The sequence below is a fragment of the Cyprinodon variegatus genome, unplaced genomic scaffold (genome assembly GCF_000732505.1).
Source record: "Cyprinodon variegatus isolate N-32 unplaced genomic scaffold, C_variegatus-1.0 Scaffold215, whole genome shotgun sequence".
NCBI lineage: Eukaryota > Metazoa > Chordata > Actinopteri > Cyprinodontiformes > Cyprinodontidae > Cyprinodon > Cyprinodon variegatus.
The window spans coordinates 869,724-875,723 of NW_015150668.1; the positions used below are offsets into that span (position 1 = coordinate 869,724).

General features: G+C 40.0%; 1 protein-coding gene across 1 annotated transcript in view; it reads left to right on the forward strand.

Moving 5' to 3' along the window:
• pard3 (par-3 family cell polarity regulator) overlaps positions 1–6,000 on the forward strand; it is a 337,809-nt gene that overhangs the window by 111,217 nt on the left and 220,592 nt on the right. The gene's annotated exons all lie outside the window — the stretch shown is intronic.

Genomic DNA, 6,000 nt, shown 5'->3' on the forward strand with positions numbered 1-6,000 from the left:
GTGATTTTTGGCCCTAGTTCCAGACGATTCTCCAGGGATGGAGGAGATTAGAGATTACAGTATAAACATTTATTCCAAGCGCTGCTTCTGGATGAACATCTGATGTGGCGGTACCTCCTTTTATCTAGCCGGACAGAGAGCACTTATGCTTGGGAAAGGCATCAGCTGGTCGAGGTCGGCACTGGAGTTCCAAACAAAAAGAAAATGAAAAACAATCTACTTTGTTTCCAAGTTTGAAGACGTTTCGCTTCCCATCCAGGAAGCTTTTTAGATTCAAATGTCAGGAATAGCGTTGAGTTTGAGGTTTTATACAGTAGCCCAACAAAACCTTGTTTGTTTTGGAGCTAAGACCACAGATGATGAGTCCCTACAACACCTTTTTAAAAAGCTTCCTAAAAACATCTTAATAGCTTTTCCTATTTCCTTTATTTTCACCATTATATTCTCTATATTCCATTTTGTTTTAAAAAATAGCTTTGTCTCTGTGGCTGTGCATCAAACTACATCACCTCTGTGTTGAATTCATCACTGGCTGCTTACCCGCTCTTGCCTGCTGCATTTTCATAGGGATACTATCTGAATTATCCGCTCTCTTTATGGAAACCACTTGACAATTTAAACATGTAAAGATATTTAAATTCACATTTGCATGATCAACACTACAGTAAGTGTGCTTCAGTTTTTATGTATTTTTGTACCTTAACAAACAAAACCAAAGCTTCAACACGACTCTACAAGCTCCGATGCTTTAACGCATATCTGCTCCGACTAGAGCAAGAACATCGAACTCAGCCTTTTATTTAACTTACAAAGAGCACACTGTTCTGGTTATATCACTTTACTCCCACTTATTTAGCAGTTTGTTTGAAACGTATGGACTAGAGGGTCCTCCATCCAGTATTTATTTATTTGATTTTCTCCAGATCAGATGTTAAATGGGATCCGGTGTGTTTTTAAGCTAATGCTTGGTTACTGCCCACCCTGTAGCCGAATCATTTCCAGGTTTCTACTTAGATTTAGAATTTAATCCGTCTTCTCATGAAATCCACCTCATCTACTTTAAATAACAATCAATCAATTGCTGGAGATCAAAGGAGAGGAAGCCCAGGTTGTGGTGGACTTCTTCACTTTGACACGGAGTCTATTAGCTGGAAGCAGTGATGGGAGGCACCTGACAGCCCGCTGACACTCGTGCTGGAGATGCAACAGCTGAGAGATCTGCAGCTGGATGGAAACGCAGCAGGAACCCAAGTCTTCAGAGTTCTTTCCGCCGCAACTTCAAGTGTTTATGCAAATATGAAAACCAGAGAAAAGGAGAGTAGCGTCTCGTTTGATGTCCTCTGTGTTTTCTTAGTGTTGAAACATTCATAGAGATTTTTTAATTTGTATGCATTTTGCCTTGTAATATTGCAGCAGTTAAGTGCTTCTCTTTGATGCTTCGAGGGAACATTTATTTCTGAGCGGTCTGAAAAGCTTTAGGCATGTTTACCTCTGCACAGCCTGGACTTATCACCATCAGAACATTTGTTTCTTATCAGCTTCCCTGCAGCAAGAGCTTGTTTTCCCATTTCAAAAATATTCACTGGCTTCACTTGATCCGAATGTGAACATATTGTAAGCAAATTATCTCAAACACTCGTATGCGGAGAAGAATGTTGGAAACAATGAGGTGCAAACGTTTCAGGGAATCTTCTGGTTTGACTTAATTGCATACAGCAGAAACTTTTCAGATTCCTCCAGGCCTTTTCTGCAACCACAGAATAATTGAAAATCGCTTTTAAAATGCAACTTTATGACTACTTATGACATTAAGGAGTCTTGGAAATTGTCTGAGGCTTGCTGGATGTCTTTTTTTGCATTGTTTGGGTTGTTGTTGCACAGATTTCTGCCTTTAGCTTTAGATCAGATCCGCCTGAACACACATTTTGTTATATGGCGCAGTGCAGCCGAACCGATTGCCTTGTAATAGAGACCACATGGGCTGCAGAAGCACTGGAGGCTGGCCGTGAGGTCCTCAGGGAAAGGTTTGGGGAAGGGAATGTTTCCCTGACTCAGCTCTTCTGGACTGAACCGAGCTCTAATGAGGGGAGAGGGAAGGTCCTCCGTCAGTCACACTTGCAGGAAGTTTTATATTGCACACATAAATACACACAATCTGAGAAAACAAGAAACCTTTCTATTGCTTTTCCCCGGGCGTCCCAATAGAACAAGAACCACATACACCTGAGCAAACATGCTGCTACGGTTTTCCTTCCTATTACTCCTACATGCACAAATACACCCAACTGTTGATGGCATCTACTTACACCCCCAACCCACAGAATTTAATAATAGCAACTAAATGTGTTCACATTTATGGAAAGGAGCTAATTGGGAAAATGTAGGGATGCCCTGGAGAGATGCTGTCTCTCATCGGGGAGCCTGTCCAGCACGCTGCAGAACTCCCCGGCTATCAGACTAAATGTGGCTGCAAAGGAGGTTTAATGTGCTGGAAAACTGCTGCTAGGGGTTTAACATTGTGAGCATGAGCTTTGGCTTTTCTGCATTATCTGTGCTTAGATCTATTCTATTGCTCAGGTTTTAAAATGGTGTAAAATCAAATCAAGATATGTCTGTTGGTAAAAGTGAAGCAATATAAACTGAGGTTTAGTTTATTAATCAAATAATTTGTGTCCATCGTGATTCTTTTCAACCATGAGCTAATTAATTTAAATTTGGTTCTCTCAGGCTCAAAATTAATTGTAAGAATTTTAAATTGGCCATAAAACATTAGATTATCTGCAACTTGATTGTGATACGAGTTGGAAATTAAACATACATAGTTTCAGTTTATTGCCATTTATGGGTCAGTTACTAAACTTAAACCTTTAATTACAGAGATAACTCATTCAGCTGTCGCTATTTATTAATGAAAAACAGACCGTTAATAAATATTAAAGATGACAAAATGAATTTTAATCATTGCGTTCGAATATTAGCACCAGTAGGAATAGGTGTTGATTTCAATTTAGACCAGTAAAGCAGTGGTCTCTAACTCTAATCCTGTAGGGTCAACATCATGGAACCTTTAGCCCAGGGGTCACCAACCGATTAAGACTGAGGGCTACTTTATGGGTATTTATTCATAGGACGGGCTACCAAACCTGACCTATGACCTGCAGGAGTCAGCATTCACCTAAACTTCTTATATTATAAACATATTTGTATTCGTTATTTCCATCTCTAATTTGCTTTTAGATATTGTCATTTTCAAATTCCTATAAATGCTTAAATGTTCTAAATTATTGATATGATTGAATGCTCTATAAATGATAAAAAATAAAATTTCAAACTTAGTCAACTGAGGTGTAATTCTGTTGTCAGAAGAACCTGAGTGCAACCCATTTGGCCCTTGAGGGCGCCTTGGTGCCCGTGGACACTACGTTGGTCCCCCCAGCTTTAGACGCTTCTCTTGCCCTACATGCCTGAATCAAACTACGTCACTAGCTCTGCTGATGAGCTCACTTTGGAGATGCACTAATACAGATATGCTTCTAAAAGTTGCAAGATACCGCTCAACACACCTCCATCAAATATATCCAGAGTTCTCTTAACCATCAATTACTTTATACTGATGTTGCACCAACTATGCCCTCAGGGACTGGAATCACCCACCCCTACATTAATATTTCTACTCAACCCTTTCAGAACCTTCTCAGTGTTTTTGATCCGCCTTCGACTACCAGTCTTTACAGGGTTTTTTTACGTTATGGTTTGAAGATTTCTTTCTAATCAATCTCATACAAACACTTACAGACTGACATTTAGAAAACCATTAGCTTGTTCAGGTTTGGATGGTTTTAACTTCAAATGTTCGTACAAAGATGAGGCTCATTCTATATCCTGAAGTTGTAAAGATGTTGAGTTTCTTCTGATTCTTTTTTTTTTTTTTTCTGACTCAGGCTTAAGGGCGGGTTATCCTTCCCGCAGCAGTGTGTTGCAGTGAGCTTGTCGCAGATATTTTTGATTTATTCACAATTTTTAAGCGTGGTCTGCGCTATGTTGTTCCACGCCACAACGCAAGAGGAACAATCAGGAACTAGCTGTGGGTCTAGATACGGCCGAGGCGGGGAGGAAGTGGGGGCAAGTTTGCGCGAAAATGGAGGGATATGAGAGCAAAAAAGAGTGGGGATCCAGGTGGAAAAAGGGTCTTGGTGTTCCATGCACCTCGCTCTTCTAGCCGGTCCAACTTAACGAGTGGTTTTCCACAATGGCGGTCATACAAACAAACCAATCCAGTAAGTTATCAAACAGGAAATAGGCATAGTGCAGAGCAGATGTAGATTTGACCAATCAGAGACCTCCTGTCTGCGGTCACCTACAATTTTGAATATGTCCACTACAGTGTCTACGGAAGGGGTGGAGGCACATTTGCGTTCCCTGCGACGCAAACGCAGACGACCTGGTTTCTGAGTATAAATCAGCCTTTAGAGTCACAGTGATCTTATGCAAAATCTGACCCATCAAATTCACCAGAAATGTACTTTGTTTTTCTTGCTGTTATAATGGGGCCTTATTATTTTTAGAGATCATTAGGGTATATTTAGCTTTTATTTTTGATCTGATTGATGGTATTTCCTGCTCTCCTTTATGTATGAAAAGCTTATGACTCCGAAGCAGGAATGAGCTTTAAACAACTTATAGTAAGTTCAAAAGAGACGGCTACATCTCATTAGTCATATCAGTGTGTGTATATTTTTCCTGTTAGCTATGAGACGTTTGAGGCTTTTTTTTTCTTTTAATTTCTGCATTTCCTGTGTGGGATATCATTCATCTGCTTTTATGGGTTCTGTATAATATTTTCTACATCACGGTGAGAACTTTTGACATTATCAGACTCTGCTTCTATATCAGATCTCACCACCAGGGACAGCTGAAGCTCTGAATTGGCAAACATTGGATGAGTTTTTCATTTTCTTCCCTATTTAAGTAGAGCCAGCTGAGCCTGGTGGGAGTCACTGAGCAACGGCACGAATCTCATCTTTAATCTAATAAAGGGGCTCTGCGGAGGCTGGAATTAATCAGATCTGTTAAGGAGAGGAGCTTTGAACGGTAGAGTGATGGAGAGGAAAAGTGTGGAAGCATTTTGGGTGGAGAGAGAATATGATTGGACATAATGAACGATCTTAGTGTTGAAAGACGGGGGGCTTTAAATCACCTTTACTCTCCTTCAGGCTGTGTGTGCAGTCCTGATCCATTTGAGCTACGATGGGACCACCGGATCTTCCTCTGTCAGTCTGAAGATATCAGACCAGAGTGGTTTTATTCACCGCCGTAGTTTCAGTGGGAAGACAGAAGTGAATTTATGAGCAAAAATATGGCAGTTAATCTTTTTTTTAAGGAATTTCTGTTGAAACCATCTTTCCAAATATTAATTTGGTTTCCCCTTTCCATTAATAAATACAATTTTATGTTGTTTTAAATTAATATTAACCATTTTTTTCCATGTTTTATTTAACAAAACATTTTTCTTTCTCTGCACATTTTGGTGCAACATTTCAGATCACCTCAGAGGCTTATGTTCAAAAATGTTAATTCTACATTTTTTAAAATTCATGCTTAAGGGCGTGCAGGTGGCGCAGTGGTAAGCGCGCATGGCCCATGTCCTCAACGCAGCTGACCCGGGTTCGAATCCGACCTGTGGTCCTTTGCCACATGTCCCTCCCCCTCTCTCATACCCCTTTTCTTGTCAGACTACTGTCAGAAAAACGAGTTACTAGTACAGTAAAAACTCGGGGGGGAAATTACACGCTCAAATGTCGGAGCTCCCATTGAGTCTTATCCTCCATTTTCCATCCATCTATCTTCAAACTTTTTTTTCCTCACTCGTTCTTCCAGATAATCTTCCCGTCTGTCCATCATTTCATTTATAATCTATACAAGAATATAAATTAATTGAGGGGTTTTGGTTATGTACTGTTAAAAATGGCTAAAACGACTGTAAACAGGTATTAAAGTATT